This window comes from Camelus dromedarius, chromosome 1, assembly GCF_036321535.1.
Source record: "Camelus dromedarius isolate mCamDro1 chromosome 1, mCamDro1.pat, whole genome shotgun sequence".
In the NCBI taxonomy this organism is placed as follows: Eukaryota; Metazoa; Chordata; class Mammalia; order Artiodactyla; family Camelidae; genus Camelus; species Camelus dromedarius.
In genome coordinates, this window is record NC_087436.1 from 65,397,952 (window position 1) to 65,413,576 (window position 15,625).

General features: G+C 42.2%; 1 pseudogene; it reads left to right on the top strand.

The window, feature by feature from the left end:
• The first annotated feature begins 12,226 nt into the window (after positions 1-12,226).
• Positions 12,227-14,870, top strand: LOC105091811 (uncharacterized protein C2orf81-like; annotated as a pseudogene).
• The last annotated feature ends 755 nt before the right edge of the window (positions 14,871-15,625 follow it).

Here is a 15,625-nt window from a genome sequence, read left to right on the forward strand (position 1 = left end):
CTGTTGTTGCATCATGCTGTATTTTTGCTCTGCCCCCGTCCACAGCTGAGACCAGAAGCCCAAGGGTTACTCATTTTTTTGCCATTGCCACAGACATCAACCAAACACTTCCAGGTATCTGGCCATGTCCAATTCAGAAGCCTCTCCCTGCACTGAGATCCTTAAAGCCTGGGTCTGTAACTGTTTAGGAGTTTGGGTCAGGAGTAAGCTTGTATTTTGTAGATAAAACAGGTCCTTGTGTTTTGTCTGTATTCACCTGCTATCCCCATGCAGTCAGATGAACCACAAGCATTGGGCTGCTACTTTTAAACTGAAAAGAGCCTCTGAGGTTAAGTAAGAGGACATCATCAGTATTATGGAAGAGAAAGACATCTCTCATGGGAGCCAGTTGCCACAGGGCCCTATATGCTAGTGGAGTGCCATCTTGGGACTACCCTCCTCCCTCAATTTTCTATTCCCCATCCTTCTTTCCTGACTTCTTGCAACTCGCAGGAGTTTTGCTGGATCCCTGACTGGCTTGCCAATTGTTGGGCTGCACTCTGCAGTCTTGCAAGCCTTGTAGTTGCTCATCCTTGACACAAACAGCCCAGAGACAGTGACACAGACATCAGTGGTTGGATAGGGGATCTTACGTGTCCACAGCAAAAGGTCTTGGAGTGATACTCCACTGTGTATAGCAGACAGCAGGCAGGACATGACAGCAATCTTTGCTACTCCAGGGGGGGAGGAGGAGGAACTGATGGAACTGACGGAACTGACGTCAGGTTTATAGGAGGAAGTGACGTCAGATTGGCTCATTAGTTACCAGGGAAACCAGCAGCTGGGGCACATGCCTCATAGACCCTCAGGTTAATGACCATCAAAGGGAAGATGTTTTCCTTTAACAAACTGCAGGTGAAGCTGTTCTGGCTTAAGGATTAGAAACATCATGAGCTGGGGCAGGAGGCAAGCACGTTCATGTAAGTAGAGTGTAGGAGAAGCAGGAACTGACTGAGTAGGGAATGTGTGAAGAGCAAGAGAAGAGCCATCGTAAGTGGCCTTTTGGCCACTTGCCCTGTTGGCAGGACACCAAATCCAGCAGCATTCACCTGATCTACTTGATCTTTCTATTGAAAGTGGTATTATTAAAACCCTAGAAGCATTACAGAAATTAGACTTGACACTTAACAAAAAACAGCTTGACACACAGTATGCATCACAAAAATAGACAGTATGTGCTCACTATAATATTTTTATGAGTTCTTTGATGCAAGAAAATATTATCTAGACCTTTACACAATAAAATTCTAAATTAGAGATAAAGTTTCTGCAAAGCTTTGTAAAGAAAAACAGATGTGATGATCACATCAATATTTATTTAGCCAGAGTTAACTCTGAGAGATTGAAATGGAGTTGAAGAGACTGTCAAAGAGCCCTGAAGTGTAGATTCTCTTTTAGTAAATATAGAAATATAAAGACAAGGGAATTTTGGAAATCAGGAAGGCCAAAGAATCTGCTGAATAAAAATTTTAGGATACAATGCAAGACATTTTCAAGAAATTATAAAACACAGAAGCAGAACACTAATTCAGTTGTTCAACAGCTATTCTATGAGACAGAAGTCTGTGAGGCACTGTGAGCGTCAATATGGATAGAACGGTAGGTAAAATGCACAATAGCCCCTGGTATCATGGAGCTTACAATCTCACAAGGGAAAGAAATATTGAAAGTAATGAATCCTGTATACACATCATATAACATAGATCGTTTCTGCGGTTTCTATACAATCATGCTCCAGGGGGCCCATTTCTGTGGGTAGCAGGGTGGCAGGATTTAGCAAGTGACAGGTTTTTATGGCAGCTGCTGGGTTGTCTAAAAGCATAGCTTGAACTTGAACCAACCTTGCAGGGGATGGCCATTCTGTCGGCTTAGAACTTACTAAAGCCTGAACCGGGTAAGGAGTCCATACAGTGACTGGCTGACTAAACGGTGACTTTTCAGCCTACTTTATTTAGCAGGGTTGTAGTGGTGGCTGCTGCCTGTAGACAAGGAGGTCGTCCCTTAGCAGGTTGACTTAATGGTTTAGAGAAATAAGCAAACACTTGAGAAAGGGGTCCCAGTTTTTGAGCTAATACCCCAAGGGTGACTCTCCTCTTACGAATGTAAAGGTTGAAGGGTTTCACTAAATCTGGGAGGGCCAGGGCAGGGGCCTGAAATAATTGCTTTTCTAATTCTTGAAAGGCCCCTTCACATTCCAAATTCCTTTGAAAAGGATCATCATCCTTTCTTTTCAACATTTCACTTAGAAGCCGAGCTATTAGACCATAGTTAGAGATACAGATGTGGCAACTAGCTGTCTTCTAGTTTTAGGAGGGGTGAGGCTGCAAATAGCTTCCTTCCTGTCCTGGGGTAGGATTCTCTGACCTTCTGTGAGAATGAAACGTAGGTAGGTCACCCTAGTTTGTGAACCACTGACAGATGGAGGGCAACTTTCCCCATTTCCCAGCTGGTATTGGGGCCAGGCTGTGTTAGATGGAAGATCAAATGTTTCTGCAGGATACACCCTAATGGGCTATCCTTCAGTCTGCGGGATGGTTGGTTTCCTGTACTTGGGATGTTCTGTTTTGGATTTGTTTCCAACTACTGAGGGGCAACTAGAGTGATCTGTTGGTATGCAATGCTGCAAAATTTGACCCAAATAAAATTTCCAGTTTGGCACATTTGGAACCAGCACCAAGCTGTTAATGGATTCCTCAAAGGCTGGAATGGGAGGTGCCCAAATGGTGCGGACTCTGATATAATTGGGGGTCCCCCTTGAATATGTAATGGCTCATGCTTGAAACAGTCCCTCCTCAGTCAGAATGTCCCACAGGAGGTTAGACAGGGCCGCCTCTGGGCCAGACCAGCTTAGCCACATTAGTTCCTGACCAACTTGGTCCCTTAGGGAGTGGCATGGCTCTATGAGGTGGAGTTTTCAGCCAAAAAGGAGGAGTTTTCAGACTTCCTGCTGGGCGAGAGCTAAAAGCATGAAGGATTCCCATAGGGTACCACCAGATGACTGGGGCAGCTGGTGTTCTGTTCTGATATGGGTAGGAGAGCCCTTGGAGCCTCAGTTGATAAGAAATTACCCAAGGTTCACCTCACAAACAGAATGGGGAGGAGAGGTCAGATGTTGGGTGTTTCCTGTTCTTGCCAGCAACTCACAGGACTTCCAATAATGGGGTTCCTGATCTGTGAAAAGTTCACAGGGCTCCCCAGCCCACTTCAGAGAAACTAGCTGACTGGAAGAGGTCAAGATACCAGTCATGTACCTACTCTGGGACCTGTTCACACTCGAGCATCCTCAGTGCCTCTTCCTGAACTCAGATCCTGCATCCTCATTTCATTTTTTCCTGGTCTTGCCTCTCGGCTCACAGGGCTGACCACTTTCCTTCACCAAACTGAAAGTGATGCTAGAGAACATTACTGTTGACCCTGGAAGTCAGCAAGGAGGGCAAAGCCCTGGTGCAGTGTCTGCTGCTTTGTAGGGGTGTCAAGAGGACAGTGCTACTGAGGAGACAATGGGCAAGATGGCCATGGCTCCCACTGTCCCCGGGCATCTGATTCTATGGGAAGGCCAACCAGGGGCAGCGGGAAGACATGCCTTAGTTTCAGTCTCAGATCCCCAATGATGACACATGTGATCCCCTCAAAGGGAGTTACACTGTGTCCACATGACACCTGGGTATTGGGTTGCTGGGCATAATTGCTCCGAATTTGGCTGAAGGCTTGAGTAGCCTATTAGAGAAGACTTCTGGAAAATCACTCAGTCTGGCTGATAGTCAGCCTACCAAACATCAGTGATATGAATGAAGGTGATGCACCCCAGTCAAAATGTCCACTTACTGCAATGAACCAAGGCAAAACCAGCTCAAGCTGCCAACCTACATAGTGATTGCTATTTTAAGCTACCAATATCTGGGGTGATTTGTTTCATATCTAGGATTAATTTATAATGTCCAATTTCTGCATCTTATTTACTTATAGTATGTGTCATTTCACAATCACAATTGAAAGAATGAGATGTTTATCAGAGCTTCTCTTTGGCAGAAACTAAATTCAAAGTTCTGTTGCCCCAGATGCATGAAACTGTCAGAAACTCTGCTCAGGCTGCTCTGGTTCTCAGCATCTCAGCTGCTACTTCTTACTGTGAAGCTTCTCAGCACATTAATCATGGCTTTTGAATAGACCAATACCTCAAGGGAAAAAGTAACATCAAATATTAGGTTCTCTCTCTGGAATTTCCTCCTTTCCAGAATTTTATCTCAGCAAGTTCTATTATGGTACCTTCAAACAGATTTTTTTCTTTTTTTTAATGTTCAACCTTTCTCAGAAAATTTTGGTTTGCAATAAGCCAATATTAAAGGAAACCAGAATTATACGCAATTAAAATTTGTAAGTTTTGTTTCCCTGTGGATTATGAAGTCCTTGAGAAAAAGAGCACATGATTTATTTATTTTTGAGTTCCAACATAGAACTTAATGTCCAAAACACAGAAATTCCTTAAATTTTTCTGTTGGAATTAAATTAAGTTTGGTATCAGAAATGGAAGTAAGAGAATGGAATGTGCTGATTTAGGAATGAAAGTTAAGATAGGTATGTATGGGTCAAGGAGAAGCTTTAGTTAAATAATCAGTTTTGATACTTACTATCCACAGGAAACATTTTTTTTTTTCTTTTAACAGTCTTTGAGCATTTTGGTCAGGCTCTGTTATAGACATAAGGCATTAAAAGATAGTTTAAAAATAGTCCTTTCAGGAACTCAAAATTTATAGAGAACAAAAGAATCACTTAATCTTCATAGAATTCTATCATTTCTAACTCCAAAATATATCTCAAATACACTCCTTTATGCCACTATGGGTTTCAGAATAGGCCAACCCAAGATGTATTATTTGGGCATGTGAATTATTTTGTATTAAAGGCAGTGGAGATCCCACAGGCTCAAGAAAAACTACTGCCCCTCCCTTAACTACCTAAAAGAATTTAAATGGGGGATTTTTCCCCCAAAGAGAGTTATTACCAGAAACAAATTTTATCTAAGTGGCTCCATCTGTATGGCAGGGCAAACATCTAATTACCAAACATGTTCCTCTTCTTGTTTTATGAATGACCCTCCATGCCCTCGGAACACCCAGACCCCTGCCTTACTCCTTAGCTCAGGATATCATATGTACCTCATTTTTACCTTTCTGTCTTTAAACTTCTCACTTAGTGGGGATACCATATGTACTAAATTAAATTTGATTTAATTCAATTAATAAAGTTACTCTTTCTCATGTTAATCTAATTCTTAGACTAGCCAGAAGAACCCAGAAGCATAGAGGAAAGTTTTCTTCCTCTCCAATAGCACCTCCACTATTTCCATCTTAGTTCAAACTGCCATCGCATCAGCCTAGTTGAGAGTAACTACCTCTCACATGGTCTCCTTCTTTTCAACAAATATTCCCTCCAACCCATTCAAATGTAGAGGTCAGAGTGAAGTTTTAAAAATTTGTAAATTAGATCATGAGGCTTGTGTCACTGCTTAAAACTTTTTTCTTTCTTTCTTCCTTTTTTTTTTTTTTAACTTTTGTTAGACTCTAAATTCCTTAGCCTGCAATACCTGAAAGAACCTGTTTCGGCCTTCATTTCCAAACTTTTAGTCAGGAACCTCCCATCTAGCTTAAATGTTTACTACTTTACAGTCTCTTTTGTCTTCTCCTATTCTTTCCAAATTACATCAAGCTCTCTCATGCCTCGGGACTTTTGTGCTTTCTAGTCCCTTGCAGCAGGCTGTTCTTACCTTTTTTTTTTTTCTCAAGTGAGCTACTTATCATGCCGCAGGACACTTAAATCTATATTTCAGAGAAGCTTTTCTTGACTGTGCCATCTAATACAGCCCCTTCTCCACCTTCTCACTATCGTTTCCCCAGCATATATGGCCACAAGACTGCGTATCAGATCAATCCTGAGTCTGAACATCTGCTCAACAAGCTTTCACCACACCTAGGATTTTTCCTAATTTATTTCATTCACAACATGCTTGGTGAGTCATTTTGGTGATAATATGTTTTGAAAACTTAAAAAATATGTGAAAAATATGTATATCTTTGCTCCAGATTTTTACTCTTTGAAGACACTCTAAAGATATACTTGCATTTCTTAACAAAGAATTAGCTGTATCCTTTCACATATGTATATACATAAATATCAAATAATTTAAGATATGTTAAGTAAACTTAATGCATTTATGTATGCGGCCATTAAATTATATGCTAAATGAACACTTAATTTTAAGGATAAACACTATATATTATAAGGTTAAAACATGTTTTCAAACAGTATACTTTTTTACTCCAATATGCACAGCACACATTCTGTTAGAATATATATCAGGTAATAATTATTGAAACATATGGTTAATGAAACAATGGATGTCTCTTCTTATTTTACTTATTTCTATTTCCCAATATTCCCATCATATATCTGGGTTTTGTACATTGATTGCGAATTTATTTTAAGAAAAATAAAGGGTTTTAAAATAAAAGACAGTTAACTAGCAATTCTATGACCAGGATGCAAAAAATATAAAATCACTCATATGGGTTCCTTTTTATCTGCCTATTTTGCAAGTAAATTAGCACGAAACAGATTAACAAGGGGAGATCATCTGTGCTAGGATGCTAGAATGTTCTCACTACTTGGCTGGTTGTGTATACTCTTTTAGTGGAATAAGCATGTTGTTGTTTGAATTCTTCTCATAACTCTTAACAGAAAAAAAATCTATTTGAAGCTAATATTGCTCACTTAATATCTATCAGGACTTTATAGACAGAATTCCAAAAGATAGAGAGATTCTGAAGAAATAACTATAAAATAATAGTTTTTTTGTTCTATTTCTTTGTTTTGTAACTTACTTCATGCAGAATCTAACGTCAGAGGTGGAGCAGTCTGGCAGAGTAATACAGGGGATTGATGACAAAGCTGCTGCTGAATGTAAAATCAGCACAGCCAATAAACACAGGTATATGGAATCAGAATGGGATTTAGTATGGGTAAATACAGTTTTAAGACCGTTAGTTCCACAATACGCCATTCTGACATCATGACGTACTGAGTAACAAATAAGGAAATATAATATTTAAAGGACAGAACACCTTTAAATATGTTTATGGCTACATATAATTTAAATTCAGTGCTATAGTTCCAAGTCAATAGGATGGAGCTGTTCAAAGGCAATATTTTGAGACATTCATTTGATACGTATTTTTCTTAGAAAATACAATTACATTTCCAATGTATGTATGTCTGGTCAATTTGATCTTTGCCATGTTTTATTTATATTCTAGTTCTATCCTTGCATTCTCAGCTGTAAAAGAAGGCTCTCTCTATGTCTTTGTAACTGAAGACTTACACTGATACCTAAAGGAGATGGTCATGGTTAAAGTTATTTGATGATATACTGTCTGACTGCTAACAAGTGGTTTTTAACATTAATTGAATATAATTAAACTTATTCTAGTGTGTGACAGGAAATAGGATCACATTACTGGATAATTTTATGTCTACCTACTTTAAACCTCATGTACAAGCAGGCTTTGAGCGCATGTGACATGTAGTTACAAGGACCCTATGTTTAGAAGGACCCTGCACTTGGTCTAATGCTCTACTGTTGTTGCCTTAGAATTTTTAATAATTTTTGAATAAAGTGACCCACATTTCCATTTTGCCTGACCTGAAAATTATATTGCCAGTTCTGTGTACAAAATTGCCAGTTATTTTTCTAGCAAAAATGGCTTTATCTGGAATCAGCAAAGAATTGCAATTCGGGCTTTGCAACCATGCCAAGCCACATGCAAGTCCTGGCACAATAGGAGAGTAAACCCCTTTTTTAAAGAGGGGAAAAGGAAGTTGGGAGGGCCATGGTAAACAGAGTCAATTAGAGAAACTGAGAGCTTGAAGTGGAGTAACTTTTGGTTGGCTGAGTTGTGACAGTCTCTCATTAGTGAACTCTTGTCTGAAAAGAAGAAGGCGGCTTTCTTTTTCTTGTGGGGCTCGGCTATGGTCACAGGGCCTCAGAGCCCTGACTCTATTTTAATTGAGGTTTCTGTTTTAGTTTTTATATCATATAAAATTTTGACAATATAGGTGTTAGGTTATTGACTATGGATTTATATTAAATTCATTGAAAAATGTTCCCTCATGGAAACTGAGCTTTTGTGCCAGTTTTACATATCTGATGTGGGCTTTCTCTCTCTGTCAGTGATATTGTGATTTATAAGAAATATATATTTGGTCATTCAGAGACCAAAATATATTTCTCAGACATATTTGGCACTTGTTCATGGTCCCTGGTTCAAGGCTCCGAAAGCTCTTGGAATATCCTGTGATAGATCTAAATAAGTATCTTTTGTTATGTTAATGAGATAACTTTTGGAAAGCTCTTTGGTAACTTAAAATGGGGGCCTAGTTGCCAGGAGAACCAACAATGTGATTAAAGGGTTGGAACTTTCAGTCCCACCCTCTCTCCCCACTTCCTGGAAGAGAAGAGGGGCTGGAGATAGATTTCAATTGCCAAGGGCCAATAACTAATGATGCCTATGTAATGAAGCCTCCATAAAAACCTAAAAGACATGGTCTGAAGAGCTTCTAGGTTGATGAACACTTGGAGATTTGGTAAGAGTGGCGTGCTGGGAGAGAGCATTGAAGTTCCTTGCCCTTCTCCATTCCCTACCCTATGCATCTCTTCCATATAAAATGCTTCTCTAAATTGTGAGCTGCTCTAGAAAACTAATCAAACCCAGGGAGGAGGTCCTGGGGACCTCTTATAGCCAGTTGGTCAGAAGCACAGGTGACCTGGGCATGTGGCTGGCTTCTGAAGTGAGGGGAGAGGGCAGTCAAGAATGACTCCTTAACCAGAGGAATCTGATGCTATCTCCTGGATAGTATCAAACTGGAGTTGAACTGTAGGACATCCGGCTGGTGTCAGAGCACTGCTTACTTGTGTGGGAGACCTCTCTCCTTGTTGAAACTAGATTCAGAGGAAAATTAGTATCTATATCACTACTTCTGTGATACTTTGCTGAATGCTAGTGCAATTAATGAAAAAGAGGAGGACAGAAAGTTAGTTGTGAATTTCAGATAACTATGAATTTTGAGTATTTTCCCATTAAATCCTTTGGTTTAAAAGAATAATTTGTCTTTTTTACCAATTTAAAACTAAGCTTAATAAGGACAATGTTGCTAGTAATAAAATAAAATTTCAAAATGTTATTTTATAAGCATAAATACAAGCTACAACAAATTGTACTAGTTTGTTTCCTGAAGAACAACTCATGTAATTTTCTTTAAATACAAATTTTTCATATTTTTAATATTCAAGTATCAAAAATTAATAATTTACAGATTATTTACAAAATACAAATTAATAACTTTGTATTCATCAATTGGCATCTTGTAGACTGAAGTTTGAGAAGTGGTTTCATGAATCTAAATAATTCCTAGTGTGTTTTTTTTAACTGCAAGTAAGCAGACAGAAATAAATCAAGATCACTTTCTTTTTAAATATATATCACATTAGATATTTTAAATATATATGATATTTATTTCAAATATCTATATGCATACATATATACATATATACACATATGTGTGTTTGTGTGTGTGTGTGTGTATATATATATGTATATGATTTTTAATGCTAACATAAGAGACTAAATAATGACAACCAAGACTGGGAGTCTTGAAAATCATGAGAAGTTTAGTAAAACCACAGGGATTGGAAGCTCAAAGCAAATAAACTTTAGAATTTCTGGTAGAGAATTGTCTTCTGTTTAGATGCTGTTAAAAACTCAATGTTTTAGGAATGTTTAAAATATGTTAGTGAAACATCAGTTACCTGGTAGTTACCTAGGAGATAACCTTAGCTATACAGAACACAGATGATGAGAAAATTTGCAGACAAGTGTAAGAACTTATCCCTACTCTAGTCACAATTATACACCCCCCAACTTATTTATCCTCCACTTGCCAGAGCATGGCAAATTAAAAGTAACAAATTAAAAATATTTGGAGACACATATCCATAAAAATTCCTTCTGAAAGGAAATGGAAATTAGCAAACACATCAATTTGGATGAGTATATTATAGGAAAAATAGAGATTCCGGAGTAGAAATTCTTTCAGATTTTGCACTTACTCCTCAAAGAGTTGGAACATTTGAAGGATAAAAGCTAAAGGCAAAATCCCAATCTGGCTGTAATACTAGATGTAATAACTTTGCATGACATACAAAAATTTTCAAATCTGTGTACAATCATTTTTTTACTCAAATATTTTAAGATGTCTTTTAGTTTTGAATATATATCATTCATATATTTCCCCCCATTTTTACATCTTTTCATTCTTTTTGCTCATTGCCATTTATTTGAATAAGACTTTCCAAGAGTTGTTCTTGTTTGAGATACATTTTTCCAAGAAATGAGAGCCAATATTAATGAAATCTGTTGAGTGAGGGAAACAGGAAGCTTTGTAGTGGAGACAGAAAGGAAGGAGTCTCTGGTTTACCGTAACATCCAGGCCATCTACCTAAATATTTTTTTTAATCCCCTGGTCTTAAATATTGTATATCTGATTCTTGTTTTCAAAGGCACATTATCTTATCTTAGAGAAAAGGCAAAGGTCATGTAAGATGGTTGGTAGGATTCTAGCTATAACCCTTTCCATTAAAGATGTAGTTATCTCTAGATTAATACTGTCTTGGGTTAAATCTCAGGACAGTAACTGATGTTTATAAGACCCTGAGCGATATAGAAAACTTTTAATTATTTTTAGTCCATATACCCAGTATTTAAGATACAGTGTTGTTGAGAACAGTTAATATTAGCACAGTGGTTAGGAGCACAAACAGTGAAGACAGAAGACTTGATCTAGAATTCCCAGCACTGCCATTTATGAGATGAATGACCAAGGTCAAATAACTTCACATTTATGTACCTTGGTTTCCTTACCTTAAAATGAGCATAATTATAGTATGAACCTCACAGGCTTATGCTAATAAAATTAGTTAATACCTATAAAACACGTGGAGGGGTCCCTTTCTCTGTCATATTGTGTTAAATCAGTATTAGTTGTTACTATAAACTGTTCAATTTAGCTTTTCTGAAATATTCACTTGTCAGGTTTACAAAACATTACTTTACACATTTAAGCTACTGATTTATGTAATTTACATAGCCAACTCATTTCTTAATAAGCTCATCCTTCCAAAATAGCCTGAACTAAAGTGATAATAACTTGAGAAAGCAAAGTTGAACTCTCTCCACTGCTTTATTAAGAATGTGCAATGGAAGGTCTGTTAATTTTCCAGTAATTCATTTAAAAGTTCCGTGAATGTGAGAATACTGTTTAAAAAGAACAAAACAAAAGCTACTTGAGGTTTTGTTTACCAGATCCTGCGCTAAAGGCCATGAGACTATTTAATCCTTACAACAAACTTAGTTATTAAGATGAGCTAATGAGGCACAAGGATATTTCAGCGATGTCTCAAACTCAGTTAACTGTAACATCTGAAGTTCAGTTATGTGGAAGGAATCAGGATTTGAACATAGGCAGCAGGATTTGAAAACTCATTATTCAGAGGACCCTGGCAAGTATGATAAGGAATGTTGCCCTAATTATAGAAGCATAAGATATGAAGAAGAGAGATCAGAGGTACCAGACAGGAAGATCTTATGTGTTTCAAGAAATGTACTTGATACATATAAATATTTAAAAGACTGGGTTTGGTAGGCTTTTTTTTTTTTTTTGGTTTGAATTCTGGTCCTGCCGCTTACAGGCTTGAGACTTTTTGTATGTGAGTTATCTCAAAATATTACAACTGTATCACCTAAGCTCTATTTAAGGGCAGATTTCTTAACCTCGTTAAGCCTCAAGTGGCCTCATCTATTAATTAAAGAATGCTACCCCACAGGGCTGTCGTGGGAATACAGTGGTATAACATATTTAAAACATACGGTCCAGCACTTAGCAGGAGTGCAGTAAATGTTTGTTCCAACCCCTGCGGGGGAAGCAATCTGGTTTTCTGTAGGGTAGCCTGAATCATGGAGGCCCATAAAGCTTCTGCCATCCTTGCCCTTCACTTGACTGCTGCCCACTTCTCTGTCCAGCAGAGTTCCTTGTTACCACCTCTTGGCTCATACCACTCTCACTCTGGCAGCAGTGCAAGATGGGTTCCGCACCCATGACCTCACCCTTGCCAGCCATGGTGAGTATGTGTGTATGTGGGGGATGCTGGGTGGTGAGAAGAGGGGCTGTTGGATGGTCTCCTTCACTGTCCCCACCCTCACCCTGCACTTCTCCTCCCCTAGAGGAGAACTCCACCTGGCTGCCCCTTTATGGTAGTGTGTGTTGCCACCTGGTGGCTCAGCCTGTCTGCATGATTCAGCTTACTGCAAGTGGTCCCCTCAGGGTGCAGGTGAGGGGCCTTGAGGAGCGGAAGGAAACAGGGAGAAGGAAGAGGAGCCCTGAATCACCTAGGGATCCAAGGACTATTGAAAAAGCAAGATCTGGGTGGAGGAGGGAGAGGTATGGCCAGAAGAGAGGAGGATCAGGCAGGAAAGTGGGCAGAAAGGAGCACTCTCTCTCTGGGGGGCTGGGAAGGAGGGTGTTGGGGGTGTGTGATTCCCCTAGGAAACCTCGAGTCATTTACACAGCAAGCTGGGGAGCCGCAGGACTGGGTGCGAGTAGACACCTCTGTACACGTCTGGAAGCTGAGCAGAAGCCCAGAGAGTGGCTACATTAACAGTTCCAGCACTGTTGACTCATCTTTCTCAAGTTCTTTGAACTCTCAAGAGTTTTGAACACTTTAAACTAGTGCAAATAACAAGGACTCTGCGGTTAGAACTATACATAGCTTGGATTCAGGGTGTAATCTCAAGCAAATGTAGGTTAACTGCTGTCGAGTTTCAGTTTGTCAGTAAAATGGGCTTAGTGAGCTGTTACAAAAATTAAATTAGCTAGGTCACATACCCGAAAAGCAGCTGTCCCGTAGTAGGCTCTTAGTAAATTGTCCCTTTCAAAAGGTTTATCCTTCCTATTAGACAACTTGAGGAAGCTTCCTCCTTCTCCACTCCTCGATCTCTAGCCCTGACTTGCAGGAGACGTAGGCCCGAGACCGCAGAGTGACCCGATCCAAGGCGGAAAAGCCTATGGTTACGGTGCCGCAGGTGGACATTGTGCCTGGATGGCTCACTGAGACGGAGTGGATGGAGCTCACAGCTCGCGAAGAGGGTGTGGACATGGCAGGTGACATCTTGGCCGATCTGCTGGAGCGAGTCATGGACTCCACCTTCAGAGTCTACCTGAGCCGGCAGGTAGGCCTGGATCCCCGTCCTCTAGACCCATCTCCTCTCTCCCTGACCCCTGTCTGCTAGGCTGAGACCCTCTCTCGCCTCCACAGTGCATTCCATTCACCATAAGCCAGGCACGGGAGGCCATGCTGCAGATCACCGAGTGGCGCTTCCTGGCCCGGGATGAGGGAGAATCTGCAGTGGCAGAGGACCCCACATGGGCGAGGACGAGGAACCCTCACCTTGCCCGATTGACGCCTTGGCTCCGAGATCCCTGCCTGTGCTGCAGGCGCCCGCCTCGGTGGTACTGGAGGAGATCCAAGGCAAAGTAAGCCTAGCCCCCAGCTACTTCCCACTTTCCACCTCCCACCCCCGCCTCCGCCACATCTTTGTTCTCTTCAGGGCCTCTCTGGACTGCTCCAACCTTAGTGCCTCTGTCCCCTTCCCGACATCACACTTCTTACCTGCCATCTCCACCCCTGTGCATTTCCCCAGGACCAAGGAAGCATGAACCAAATCCCTTTAGGAAGATCTTGGATGGATCTACAGACTCTCAGGAGCAGATGGCATCTTGGGAGCGTTCTCACGAGCTGAGAGTCACCCGGGGGACCCCACAGACCCCGGAGCAGTTTCAGGAAACAGGGCCTGGAGGTCCTTCAGAGGAACTGGACGGACAAGCTAAGGGCCACCTATCCTCGATCGGATCTTTGAACGCGAGAAGCCAACCCTCAGTGGAGGTGGTGCCCGCCACCAGTCCCCACCCTTCTCCGGATCTGTCCCTGGGAGCCAGCCCCCAGGCCTTAGTCAAGAGGGCACAGCACTTCGGCTCCCAGTTCTCCCTCGAGGATCTCTACTATTACACGCCCCAGCCTCATGTGGCTGGAGACTGGCCGTAGCCCAAGAACGAGGAGTTGCTCCGCATCGCCCCAGGCGTGTTGGTGTCGGACCCCTCTGCAGGCGGCGCCGCAGTGCTCAGCCCCTCTGCCGGGTTCCTGCCGCAGCAGCCCTGGCGCGCGGACCCGCGGCCCGGCGACCGCCATGCAGAATGGGCCGCAAGCCCGCTATGGCGTGCCCGGACCCCGGGCGCCTGCTGTGCTGCTGGGTGCGCCCACGCCGGAGGTTCTGGTTTCAGACTCCGTGGCGCGCCCCGCAGAAGCCTACCACGGGTGCCAGCAGGGCGGGAAGACTGAGGCCCCTGGTCGACTGCCAGCCTCCGGCTCGGGTGTCCGCGTCTTGCCATCAGTTTTCTTCCCTCTCCAGCCTGGGGTTCCCATCCGAGAGATGGGTCCCAGCCCCCGCCTCCAATTTCCTACTTTAAACCTAGGCCTACTGTTGCCAGGCTTTGGTTCGAAGCTGCCCTTCCTCAGTCCCGGCCTCCGCTTTCTCGCCATGTACCTGGGGTTCCCCAGTGTGGCTCGCAACCCCAGATCCAAACTATGGCCGGGTGCCAAGTGGCCCAGTGGCTGGGACGCGGAGGCCGAGTTGCTGCGTACTCACACAGGGCCTGGACTCCAGGGATAAGGAGAGCCAGGATCTTCACGAGGTGCCTCACCCTGGCCTGCCATAGCCATGAGTGTGGACAGCAAGCCCTGGCCGAGTTACAGGCAGCCTCAAAGAAGAACCACCTCCTGCTTCTTAAAGTGGACATGAGCTCGATGGCCTCCATCCAGAGCTTTGCTTAGTGGCTTCTGCGGTAGTATCCAGAGATACATCTACTGGTTAACAATGCTGCAGTCTGTGGTATGTATCTTGACTTAACTTCCCCTAAATGCATTTCAAGAGCCTCCCTTCTAGCTCAGGGACCCCAAAACAGGCATCCCCCAAGCCTAACCTGTATACTCTGTGGAAACACTCTTAAATAGGACACTGTCCTAAAAAGCCTACCTTAAGTTGTAGCTTCAAACTTCACTGTTCCAATCTTGACACATACATGTTCCTGTGGCTTTTCTACTGAACCCCAATATATCTTCCCCAGACATCATCTCCCTCGGGGTTGTCATTCCACCACCCACCACCTATGTTTTCATCTCCTCCCAGGATTGCCTACAACATGTACTCCAGAGGGCCTTGATGTCACCTTTGCCACCAACTACACTGGACCCTTTCTGCTCACAAATCTGCTCCAAGGTAAGGAAGGATGGGTGCTTATTTTCTGTGCTGCCCCTGTGTCTTCATTCCTCTGGCATTTTCGTGGCTTACTGCCTCCCATGGTACCCAGATGCTTGCTGAACGATGACCCGGTACACTTTTGCTGGACACAGAAGGGGAACCCACTT